Below are 13,685 nucleotides of genomic sequence, written 5' to 3'. Positions count from 1 at the left end.
ATAAAATATATTTTTTTAATTAGTGTTTGAGAATATTTCCCTCTCTTCTGCTTCTGAAGGTTTTTCCACTTCCGTCTGTGTTGCCATCTAATCTGCATCCCAGGATTCTCCTGGATACGGCCACTTGCAGCTGTTATACACTCCTGAGAGTCCATTGTTACCCTGGAAATGTTTGGTTCATTTAGTGTAAACAGTCCTATCATTCTGAGAGATTTCTTTGGGCTCGGTAAGAAATGACTTTCATGAATATCCAAGTGTACAATTTGGCTAGAGGGTTCTGCCATGTATGAGCCTGATGTTTTTTTTTCATTCTTGAAAATGCACTGTATTTAATTTTAAATGGAATTTTAAAATTTTTAATCGATTTGGGCTTTTTAAAAGCCTATGTGCATGTGTAGAATGAAGTAATTGGAATTTTCTGATGATGGGAGTAGAATCAAAGAATGTATTTGTTTTGAGAAGTTAAATTTTGGCAAGAATAGCTGCACAAAATTGCAAAATGTATTTTCCCATTGTCCCCTAAATAATAAAATTAAGAGATATGTACTTACACATATTTTTAACTCAAGGTTTGCTAACCATAATTTAAGACTGGTCCTTTCTTACTGTAAGTTATAAGTATACCTTGAGGCCTAGGCCATCCTTATAGGCTATAAATAATTATTTTCATAATATCAGCAACAGCTAAGCCAGTCTTTCAGAATGCTGTAGACATTGTTTCTTGGAAGTGAACTTTAGCTTCATAGTTTTAGGACTCTGACATTAGAAGGCCACCGTTTCTTAGTCAAGAGTATCTTTACTTGAGAAGAGATTTTCAACTTTATTTTCTCCAGTGGCCTTCTCAATTTTAGGCCCCATCTGTGTCATAAATATTGTCATGTCAATTAAAGAAAAAAAAACACCAACAAATGAAGCAAAAGCATTAGATATTTGGATATTTGGATGCAAGGGAACCTGAACCTTTCAACTTTTTCTAATTGGATTGTTAGAAATGAGCCCCTAGACTCCATTTGTCAGTGCAGATAATAATGCACTCAGACATCAAGAATTCTTGACAGGCATTTTTCTTCTGCAGAAGGGTGCAAACATGAGGTAGCAGGTGCTCCAGTTGATGAGGAAGTTGCGGGGGGGTTGTACGGGAAGCAGCTGATCCTTTTTTCCCATTGGCTGGGTTGAAGGTTCACAGTCATTCCCAATTGGCTAGTTTAAGTGGCTGGAAGGGTGGGCCTGAGAGGTTGCCGGAGAGAGTGGTTAAAGGGAGGAAGAGCAGGAGAGAAGGTGTGGGAACAGAAGGGCCTAGGCTGTTGATAAGCTGTCTTGGTCAGTAGCCGTGTTTCCAGAAGTTGAGCTCAACAGGTGTTTCCTGTAATTTCTGTGTGTTCCAGAGAGCCTGCCTAGGGTGCCCTAGACTCTAAGATGGAGGCACTCTTGCTTATATCCTTTAATAGCAAAGATAGGGCTACAATTTCTCACAATTTGATTGGACTCCACATTCTATTTTCTACCACCCCAAAATTATATTTTTTCCATTCCAAAAAGCATTTATTTTTCATATTTTATTTCTGAAATAATATAATTGGTATGCTCATTTATTATCATATTTCTTTGTTTTGTTGGAAAAGATATCATTAAGCCAATGGTTACTCAGTGAATAGGCTTCTTAGATTTCAAGAAGTATGTTAACCCTTAAATAAAATCCTCTTTTCATTAACTCAGGTGATGTCACTTAATGTTGAGCTGCTGCTTCCTCTTCCTTTGACAGCTGGAATAGTTGGCTAACTGGTTTGCTCAAATTCTCTTTATCTCTAATTCGTTTCCTACCTTGATGCCATCCTGATTTTACAAAACACAACAATGATCTTGTTGTTTCTTTGTTTAAAGTCCTGTACTGGTTTGTCCGGACTTGTAGGGTAAAGACCCAAGGCATCACAGTGACTTGCAGGCCTTTGCTCGAGGCCGTTGTTTCTCTCATCCATCTCTTGCAAACACCACTGCTTCACCCATCTTACTGTGTGAAAGCATCGCCCAGTTCCATCATTCAGAAGCCAGGTACTTAACAACTCATGTCCCACTTGTACTGGCAATTACAATAATACCCATCAAAACAAAAATAACCTCCCCCGAAAACAAAACCACTTTTGCTTAAAGTTATTTAAAAAAAGAAAGTAGTATTCTAATATTTCAAAAATTTTGAAAAAAAGTCAGCTTCATGCCTTCGGTGTTTCATTTACCACCTTTTGGCAGACAGTCCTCTATGTAAATTTGTCTGCTTTCTGACATCTTTTCCCACTAAATGAAATTTTCTTCTGAAGAGTTTGGCCTCTCTTCCTATCTCCTTGATCCTCTTCTCCCTTCTCTGAGATAATCTTGTCCTTTTTTTTTTTTTTTTTGTACTGGGGATCGAACTCAGGACCTTGTGCTTGTGAGGCAGGCATGGTGCTACTGAGATAAATCCCTGGCCCAATCCTACTCATTTTTTAAGTTTCCCTGACATGTTTTATTCCCCAAGTTAGACTCAGTTATTTAATCCCACCAGATAAACTGCTTCCTTTTTTATAAATAATTTATGCCTCATTTAAAAATTTGTCAGTAATGTTATCTGCCAAGCTACATACTTTTAAAGAAATGGTGTATTAGTTTATAATATAAAAGAGAAAGAAAAAGGAACTGGTTTACAGTAAATTTAAGTATTCCAATGTAAATTCTCAAGAATAACTACATTTCAAGACATACTGGATTAGTCAGATGCTTCTTGACAAAAATAAAATTATTTTGAAGAAAGGGATATCAGACTCCATTCTACACAAGGAATGAAAGAAGAGAGGAATGAGGAGCACTAGAATAAGAGCTAGTCCTAGGATAAACAGTGCCATATAATTTTAGAAAAAGGGAGAAATGATCTTAGAAGAAAGGCTAATGTGCTAATTCTATCCAAGAGCTTGCTTCTAAAAAGGCGGCTCACCAACTAAATGTTAGCAGGTTTGAAGTGCTCACCTCTCCTTTCCTAGTTGGATTCCAGCTTCTTATCTTGAGCAAAGAATTGAATAAAACAAGCAAAAAGCAGTGGCAAAGTGTGTTCAAGAGAGTAAAAGTGAAGATTGGGAGGGAAACTGGCTCAGTGGAGTGAACTTGGGTCCAGTAAATAGAAAAAGAGAGGATGAGCGCAGATAAAAATACGCGCTGTGTCTGGGAAGCGCGGTGTGGTCCACCATGGAAAGGTGTGATAGCACTGCTCCCCATGGCTGCCTTTCTTTTACATTGTCCAAATCTTGAAGCTGGTGAAAACATCTCCATCTGGGTCCTGAGAGACGGGGCTGGGATGGCACACCTCAGGCTGATGTCACCTGTGGCCATCCTATTGAAAGCCTGAGTTTTCCAGAGAAGTCCACCTGCAGGATTTTGGAAACTGTTCTGTGCCTGTGTCTGGGATCTTGTAGTTAACAGATCACATCTACTTCCCCAGCCAGCTTTTGCCACGTACCAATTTCCTATCTCACTAAATTGAATAATACAGTTTGAAGTAGAGAACATAATAAGCAAGCGTACCATTCCTGGAAATAGGTTGGATTTACTTATAAAGTTAGCTGCAAAATAATTTCTTGTATTAACAATAAGGGATTGAGTGGTATTGAAGAATCACAAGAATACTTCTAATCTTGAAATCCTCCCTCAGGTTGAGACATACATTTGGTCTGTAGTTCTTAGAAAGCTCTTGAGTAGGCCACAGGGAATAGAAAAATGGATTGGAAAAAGAAACAGTAAAGTAAAAAGCCATAAAGAAGTTGTGTGGGAGACCTCTAGGGACAGTTTCACTGTAAGATTGAGAAGGAACAAATCCAAAATAAGTAAATAATTTCAATCAGTACTTTTCACAGTATGGATTTCTTGTCATTGTGCTATGGAATTTTTAAAAAGTATATAATATGAATAAAAACTATACAAAGGCCATTTGGTGATATCCCTGGGTGTTCATATGTTATGGCCAATTTAGGGACATTGGGTGCTATGTTTCTTTCTTGCATTTGCCTATGACAGATAATAACATAGACTAATATTGTTGGGTTACATTAGTAGACTGAGTACTAAAAGTCCCATTACTGTCAGTGATGAGACTTTGTGAAATAGTGAACAATCAGAAAATGTTGAATAGAATGAAATACATTATTTCTTTAATTTACACACTAGTTACATTCCTGAAAAATTCAGTAAAAATTACAAATGTACAAAAATACCTTGGGTTGTTATGCACAATATAATCATAATTGTTTTTCATGAATTTCTAGTGGGACATTGGAAAAATCGGGAGACACAGTTTTCAAGGGCTAGGGCTCTCCTGCATAGTGCAAAACAGCTAGTGTCCCTGGTACCCATCAGAAAATGCTAGTTAACATTCCTCGTTAATTAGGGAGCAAATCAGCCTTCCCTCATGAATCTCTTTGGCTCTCTTCTTTGACAGACTGAAAGTTTTCTAAGTCGAGGGAAGTCGGACTCATTCACCGTTGTATCATCTGACCTAGGCAATGCCAAACATATGGAAGACTTTAGAAAATTATTTATTTAATAAACGAAAGGACAGAGGCAGCACTTTAGGTTCCATTTGTAGTTACTTGGTAAGTTCAAGAGGACTGGGAGGATTGGAGGTGACCTATACGGTACCCTGAAATGCTAGTTTTTTCACAATAGTTCTAGTTTATACTAGTTTCCCCTACATCTTTTCTTGTCAGTTTAGCTTATTTTTTTAAGTAAAATAATTTTTGGAAATCCTTTCAGAATAGGGCTATGTTTTAAAAGTCTACCAGTATAATAAAAACCAATTTGTCAATAAATATGACTTTTATTTTATTTTTTATTTGGTACCCGGTATTCAAACTTGGGACCTTGCGCTTGTGAGGCAGGTGGCAGAACCACCTGGTCCAAATGTGAACATTTAAAAAATTAGATAATTGTATTTATTTTAGTACCTTCTTTTAGCTTCGCCAATGTTTTGGTTGTGATAAATTAGTTATAGTAGTTGTAAATGTGATTCTTAGCAAAGTATCTTGTCCAAAAACTTCAAAACCCTTTGCTGAGTATGGTGATAGGTGCTTGTAGTCCCAGTCCTCTGGGAGGCTGAGGCCCAGGATCACAAGTCTGAACACACCTGGGCAACTCAGTGAGTTAGCAAGATCCTGTCTCCAAAATAATACATGAAAAAGGGCTGAGGGTGGGGCTCAGTGGATTGGAAGGCCCCAGGTTGAATCCCCAGTGCCACAACAAAACAAAACAAAACACCCCAGTACCATCACAACATAAACCTTCTTTTCCCAGGCATAAAGTAGATGCCAAAGGGTGTCTGCTACTCTGCCGTTCACTGGTCACAATTCAATGGTTTCTCACATCTCTGAATTATTTTCTTCATTAGAAAGGACTTTTCAGCCCTGAAATATTTTCCTCTTTGTATTTTGATAGATTCCCTTTTAAATTTATGGATTATTTTTCTTTTTCCACTGTGTTTTCAACTACATGAAATATTTAGCTAAAACTAAATCCTTAAAATTAAAGGATTGAGTACTGTTTCTCTGGCTAACTCCATGTCTGGAAATTTTTCTTTGGAAGCAGTGAAGATCCAGAATGAACAATCTCTGCTGGGATTTATAATTCCTTTATCTTCATTTGAACTCTTGATCTAGGAGCATAAAATTTTATAAATTTATACTTTGAATTTTGTATATTACCTTGACTTTAGTTTGAAACCAGTCAGATCTGAATTTTAAAGTATTTCCTTTTAGCTTTACATACAATCTTCGTATAAAAATGCCATTACTAAAATTAGAAGTTATATATCATACATTCCCCTTGTAAATATTAATCCAAGAGAAATACTATATTTTCCCATGAAAAAGACACACATAAGAATCTTTATGGCAGCTTTATTGAAAATAGGCAAGGGCTAGGGACTTAGCTCAGTGCTTCCACCACCTTCCTTGTAAGTGCAAGGACCTGAGTTCGATCTCTGGTACTTAAAAAACGAAAACAAAAAACCTGAGTGGCTGCCAGTTGTTGATTTGTGCTCGCTTCGGCAGCACCTATACTAAAATTGGAACGATACAGAGAAGATGAGCATGGCCCCTGAGCAAGGATGACACGCAAACTCGTGAAGCGTTCCATATTTTTTGGCCAAGAATTTGACTCAGTGGTTCTGATGCCTGCCTCACAAGTGCAAGGAGTTCGATCCCCAGTACTGAAAAAAAGGAAAACAAAAACAAAACCAAAAACAAACAGAAAAACCAAATGCACATCAGTGGACACATAGTAAACTGTTGTATAGTTGTATGATGGGATACTGCTCAGCAGTAGAAAGAAAAAAACAGTGGTATATATTATATTGTGGAAGCATCTCAAAAACATGATAGAAGAAGCCATACAAGCATATGCACTGTATGATTCCATTTATATAAAATTCAGTGGCCAGAAAAATGAATCAATAACAACAGAAGCCGGAAGAATAGTAGCACAGGAGGCTTAATGTGTAGAAAGGATGATGGGAGAGTTTTGTAGAAAAAAGGTCTACAATTTAAAAAAGGGCATCTGAAGTGAACAGACATTTCTCAGATAAAGAAGTAAAAGGAGCAAATAAACTAAGAAAAAAATGTTCAACATCACTGTTCGTTTGAGAGATGCAGACACTGAGATTCCACCTCACCCCAGAAAGAATGGCTTCTATCAAGAAATCAACTAATAACAAGTATTGGCAGGGTTGTGGGGAAAAAAGGAACCCTTCTCCATTGTTGGTGGGAGTGCAGACTGGTGCAACCACTATGGAAATAAATATGGAGATACCTCAAAGAGCTAGGATTAGAAGTCCCATTTGACCCAGCTATTTCTCTGCTGGGTATCTTCCCAAAATAATTAAAAGAATCATACCACAGAGATATATGCACACCCATGTTTCTAATGGCACAGTTTGTTATAGCTAAAGCTTGGAAACAGCCCATTTGCCCATCAACTGGAGACTGGATAAAGAAATTTGTTTGTGTAAATAAAACGGAGTACTACTCAGCCATGAAGAACAAGAAACTCGAGATATTTATAGCTAAATGGATGCACATAGAGGCCATACTCAAGTGAAATAAATAGGACACATGTAAATACCGAATAGTTTCTCTGGTATAAAAAAACTGAAAATGTAAATAAGGATCAAAATGTATAATAGATAATGTGAAATGGAAGAAAATATCTAAAGGGGTAGGGGAAGTGGGAAGGGTAGGTGAAAGGAAAAATAAGAGAAAAGGAAAAAATGGAAACAAAGTCTTTATAAATAGGGAGAGGTGGAGGGGTGGAGGGAGGGGAGGGGAATGCGGAAAAAATAAGAACCAAGATACATCATGTAAAGGTACAAGTTCTCAGTGATGAATGTAACTGTATTGTATACCTAAATTTTTTTTTTTTTTTTTGTACCAGGTATCAAACTCAGGACTATGTGCTTGGGAGGCAGCTGGCAGCACCACTGAGGTAAATCCCTGGCCTTTGTATACCTAAGATGTACCAATAAACTTAATGAAAAAAGAAAACAAAAGGAAAAAAAATTAGATCTAATTTTGAGTGGAAGATCTTTGGGTTTATATATATGAAGATGCCACATGGCTATATATGCAATGACTTATATATTTTTCTGTATTAAAATCATCTCTAAATATACCACAGAAGTGGAAAGATACATATAACCAAATAGACAGAAAATAAATTTTCATATTTTTGTTACATAAGTTAATTCATTTGGTTAATTCCTTTCCAGTCTTTTATCTGGGAATATACCACCAACCCCACCCATTTCTTTTTCTCTGTCTCTTTGGCATTTTTAATACTTATATTCAACCTGACTTCTGCATCTGATAGTAATTCTGAGGAAAGATAGAGAAAAAATTTTTTTTGTTTATTTAGGAAGTTACATTCATGACAGTCTCTCGTTAAAATTTAGCCAAGTAGTGATAAAAAATAACTAGTAAGGGGCCAGGGATTTGGCTCAGTGGTTCTGCTGCCTGCCTTGCAAGTGCAAGGGCCTGAGTTCAAGCCCTGGTACCCCCCAAAAAAGCTAGTAGAAACTTGGGATTTGTTTATAAAATTTTCCAAGAGTTAAAAAACAAAAGGAACTGGCTTAACTGTAAATGAATGGCAAATTACAATGACTTGTCTTATATATATATATTTTTTTTTTGATATCTGATCTCATATTGTATATGTACATAGGATTGCTCTTATGGAGAAATCATTCTAAACCCATGGATGTGAATATTATTTTGTATGTGTTTGTGTATTTGTGTATTTTGTAGTGCTGGAGATTAAACACCCAGGTCCTTGTGTATGTTAGGCTTCTACAAATCTTTTCTTTCTTTCTTTTTTTTTTTTTTTTTTTTGAGGTACTGGGGATTGAACTCAGGGCCTTGTACTTACGAGGCAGGCAGCTGAACCACAGTGAGCCAAATCCCTGGTCTGGCTTCTACAAATCTTAATTAAATATTTTTCCTTATCATCAGGGAATATCCATACATGTTCTTGTATTGGAAAATATTGGTGTATTATGCAGGCTGATAATTTATCATGTGTTCTTAAAATTTGTGTTATAACATACTGAAATTAGATCCCAAGATCCTTTGCAGAAAAACCGTAACACTCAGATTTGCCTTATATTGAGCCAACATGACAGAAAAATGTGTCATGCTTTCCTACCATGAAAGGAAAATGAGTGTGAATCTAATGGAGAAGATGCACAGTCTGAAACAAAGCAATATAATTTGCAGCGTGAATTGCCTAATATGTTATATAGCTATTATCTAACTTAAGCTCTGTAGGTAATATAATTGCTAATATTAAGAAATTTGTTTTGTTTTGTCACCTGAACAGAATATTTTGCTTTGAGACGTAATTAATGCATTTCTTTCTTAAGTAAGTATGTGTTTTAGATACAGTGAGTATACCTTTAAATAACCTTCAGGAACACCATGCGTTTTTGTAGTACTTTGAGACTGAAAATGACAATAAACTGGGTACTCTATGTTCTCTCTGTAACTAGAAGAATTTTGTTGGAATCATCTTTATTAGAGGCAGCTGTCAGTAAGGGTTTTTCCCCCTTCTCTGGATGAAAACAAAAAGGCACCACACAGGAATGTATATAAAGATAGCACCCATGAGGCATTAGGATAAATAAAAGTAGGCAATATTAATGATGCTCATTAGCAGATGTCATTGTTGGGGGTGAAGTAAATTCCATGCCAAAGAGTTTCATATATTACACTTTTCAAAGCTGTCAACTTTTTGACTTTGATATATGTCCACGTGAACAATTTTAATAAGTTCCTACAGCCGTCGCTCTGCATATACCCTGAAGAATCCTGTGGAATTGCTGGCAGCAATATCACAGAGACATTTTTGTGTAATGATTGGTGCTTCACTTGGAAATGTGAAGGCTCAGATCATTATATTCCCACTTATTTGTGATGTAAATATTTGTCTAAGAATTAGTTTTAAAATATTATATGACCAAGCAGATTTTATAGTTTAAAGCGATCTTCTACAGGCTCTTGCCTGTATAACTAATAGAATTATGTATGCATAAAACTGCTCTTACTGTAGAAGCCAAAATGCAGAATAATAGCTTGTCAAAGTGTCATTTCCAAGTGAGATCATAAATTTTATAATCCAAATTAGGTTGTGTTCTTTTCCTTTTTGTCAGGTCATATTCTAATAACTATATTGTGCACTAAACCCTATGATTATCCCAACACTTGACAGATGGTAGGCTGTTAATTTGTATGTAAGAGACAGTGATTGCCAGTGCCCTAACAGTATTCAACAGAATATGAAATGTCAAAATCTACTTTTGGTTACGTTTTGCTTGACTTCGTTTTAGCAAGGTAGTGTTTGGCAGAAGAGACTTAGTAGCTTAGCATATGCTTCATTTTACTACTTTGAATAATTTTACTAACCACTAGAGGTAGAAAGGACTAAGGGAGAAGTAATTTCTCTTGCGTATGTTCTGTTTTCTGCTTTCTTATAGGCAGTGGTTGTCAGTCAGAAGTTAACTGAAAGGACTTGATGAGGGCGAGAAGCAGACAGGATTTAATTTCTCAGTGTTAAGGCACAATAGGAACGAACTCTGATGTTCAGATAAGGGACACAATAATTTAAAAGTTTACTTAAAAGCATATTGGAAAATTCACTAAAACACGATCAGTACTAATAAAGCAGTTCAGCAATGTGGGGAGGTACAAGATCAATATACAAAAATCAATTTAATTTCTGTACACCAGCAATGAACATTCTGAAAATGAGATTAAGAAAACAATTTCATTTATAATAGCAACAACAAAAGAGTAAAATTCCTAGTAATAAAGTTAACAAAAGAAGTGCAAAATATGTAGCTTAAAAACAAAAAACATCATTGAAAGATAGTAAAGAATAAATAAGCTGGGCATAGTGGTACATGCTTGAAATCTCAGCACTCAGGAGGCTGAGATAGGAGGATCGTGAGTTCAGGGCCAGCCTGGGCTACATAATAAGACCTGTTGCCAAACAAAACAACCAAGAAACAAAAAATAATCTATAAGGGGAAACCATCCTATGTTTATGGATTGAAAAGCCCAGGAAATCTAATATAGTTGATACTGGAATATTCTTCCAAATGATTTACGCAGTGATTATTAATACAAGTGGTTGTTAGACAGTACTATTCCAAAACTCAACTACTTTTCTCCCCACTAGAAGTGAATACTAAAATGCATGCGAAATCCCCAGAATGAGCAAACAGTCTTTAAAAAGAACAGTCACAGGACTTATATTTCTCAATTTTAAAACTTATCACAAAGCTGCATTATTAGGGCTGGTGGTACTAACAAAAGAATCGATCAATAAAATGGAATTGAAAGTCCACCCTCGCTTTTATGTTAATTTGATTTTTTTTTTTTTTTTTTTGGTAGTCCCTGGTAATTTGATTTTTTTTTTTCCAGTACTGGGGATCGAACTCCAGACCTTATGCTTGTGGCAGCACCACAAGCTAAATCCCTGGCCCTGGTAATTTGACTTTTGATAAGACTGTCAAGATAATTCAATAATGGAAACATTATCTTTTCAACAAATGTTGCTGGGACGACTGGGTATCCAGAAAGAATGAATTTGGATCTCTCTACTCAACGTATGTAATTAGCTCAAGATGTGCTCTTTTTTTGGGTACTGGGGATCGAACTCAGGACTTTGCGCTTGCCAGGCAGGAATGATGCTACTTTGCTACATCCCTTGTCTGGCTCAAAATGAATCATAGGCTTGAATATAAAAAGGAACACTATTAAATACCTAGGAGAAAATATAAGAGTTAGTCTTTGGGTCATTGGGTTAGGCGTGTAAGATACAAAAGCAAAAGTATAGGTGAAGTTTTTTGATTCATTAAAAAAAGATTATTTGGAATTTGTCAGAATTTAAAACTTTTCTATGTCCAATGATAGTATCAAGAATACATATACACACACACACATACACACACACACACACACACACACACGCACGCACGCGCACACACACACACACACACACACACACACATGAATATGAAAGATAAGCCGGGTGTGGTGATGCACAGCTGTAATCCTAAAGCTCAGGAGCTTGAGACAGGACGATTACTGTGAATTTGAGGTCAGCCTGGGATAAATAGTGAATTCAAGACCAGCCTGAACTGTGTAGTGAGATCCTGTTTCAAAAATAAATGAATAAATGAATGAATATAAACGATGACCCAAAGATGGGAGAAAATGAGGGGCTTGGATTCAGAATATAAGTCTCTTGAAACGCAATAGTTAAAGGACGAAAACCCAATTCAGAAAGAAGCAGAGGATGTGCATAGGTTTCTTCCTGAAAAAGATGATGTGGGGTGAGGTATTTAGCTCAGTGGTGCTGCTGCCTGCCTGGAGTTTGATCCCAGTTACCAAAAACAAGCAAACAAACAAACAAACAAACAAAACCTTGAAATGGCTAGTAAGTGCAAGATGCTCAGCATTATCTTTTATTAGGGAAATCAGATCAAACTGAAGTAACAATGAAAGATGCTCAGCATTATCCTTTATTAGGGAAATCAGATCAAACTGAAATAACAATGAAACACCATTTTATACTCATTAGAATGACTGAAAAAGAACTTTAATAAGGAGAAATTGGAAACCTCATGTGGCCTGATAGAAAATATGGTGAATATTAAAATGTTTTTCTAATTCTTATAGTAAAAAACACATTCCCATCAATCCTCTCTTCACTCTCAGCAGTTTCTGCACCACTTCCTGAAGTTCTCTTTTGTCTTTTTGGGCTGCCTCCGTCCACAAGTTGCGTGGTGACATATTTGGTGAATACCATAGATGAGGACACACTGAAATTTTCTTTACGAGCCTCCCTTTCTGTTGGATCACAAACAGCAGCGGCATTTGCCATGCTTTTGATCACACCTCTTAGGGACACTCATGCTTCCAGAAATGCTTCAGAAAGTGGCCCTGAAGATAGGTAAGTTAATGAGATAGACGTCTTGTAAGCAGTTCAGCAGGGCCACCCTCAAGTAGCCAGACCTCAAGGAGCCAACGTGGAAGACAATCAAGACGCCTTCACTGTGGCCAGAATTGTAAAAGAGAAAGTGCTATACCCTTGGGCTTCCCCTGGGGATAAATAGCAGTAATTGATATTCTAAATAGGTTTCAATTACCTGGGTGGGGGTCCAAGGTCTTAACCCAGCCTTTCCAAGAAAATCCTTGTACACTTGCTAAGTGACTTGCTCCCCCATTTGACCTCCATTTAATCAGTATTAAGAGGGTGACTGTACTTGTAATCTTATTGGTTGGTTCTGGTTTTGTCCCACTTAGTGCCCACCTTGTAATTTTCCATTGGGTCTTACCGTTTTGTCCCACTTTGTACCCGTCTCACTACATGGCTTGGCTGTATAAAACATCTTTGAGAAGTGGGGTGAGTGGGCAACTCACTTTCCAGTCCCCCTTCTGTCTCTCAGACAGAAGCTTTCTTTCCCTCAATAAATTTTTCCTACTCTTAATCTCCCTTGTTCCTAGAACCCATTCTTCGATTTTAGAGAACACATACTCGCATTTCGGATTTCTAGCAGGTTTGGGAGTCACATTTCTTAGCCCAGCATCAATGGCAAGAGTGGTGTTAGCACAAGTGTGTTTGAAGTGAGGCAGAGTATTTTGAGGGGAATTAATAGGGTTGTGTCTTTTACTGTAATAACATTTTTAATATTTAAATATTCACTGTATATTTCCATCTGTCTTGTATATTTTAGTGGCATTGTATAATGGCAAAACCAGTTTGGAAATAGTTTGATATTTACCAAAAATGTTAAATATAGTTACCATGTGACCTAGCAATTCTCTTTTCTACACATACACTCAAGGATTAAAACTGTAAACCCACACAAACACTTATACATGAATGTTCTTAGCAGGATTGGTCATAATTAAGAAATGGAAACAATCTGAATGTTTTCTGTGCTGAATGAATGACTTAGTGGGATAGGCATACAATGAAACATTCAGACCTAAAAACTGGTAAGCGCTGATGCAGCATGAACTGTGAGTACTCCGTGCTAGGTGACAGGAACACGTATACATTGTGTAACTCCATTTAAATACACATCCCAAATAGGCAAATCTATACGCAAATTCTTG

The 13,685-nt window shown here is 36.7% G+C and overlaps 1 protein-coding gene and 1 non-coding gene across 6 annotated transcripts in view; both read left to right on the top strand.

Annotated features, from left to right (window-relative positions):
* Positions 1-13,685, top strand: part of Fhit (fragile histidine triad diadenosine triphosphatase) — a 1,329,438-nt gene that overhangs the window by 74,286 nt on the left and 1,241,467 nt on the right. The window lies entirely within an intron of this gene.
* LOC117283651 lies at positions 6,047-6,153 on the top strand. Its single transcript, XR_004514681.1, has one exon. It is a non-coding gene; the product is annotated as a U6 spliceosomal RNA (small nuclear RNA).

This window comes from Fukomys damarensis, unplaced genomic scaffold (assembly GCF_012274545.1).
Source record: "Fukomys damarensis isolate Sample0158 unplaced genomic scaffold, DMR_v1.0_HiC HiC_scaffold_28, whole genome shotgun sequence".
NCBI lineage: Eukaryota > Metazoa > Chordata > Mammalia > Rodentia > Bathyergidae > Fukomys > Fukomys damarensis.
Note: the sequence above shows the minus strand (reverse complement) of the source record. Positions and strands in the feature narration are given on the sequence as shown.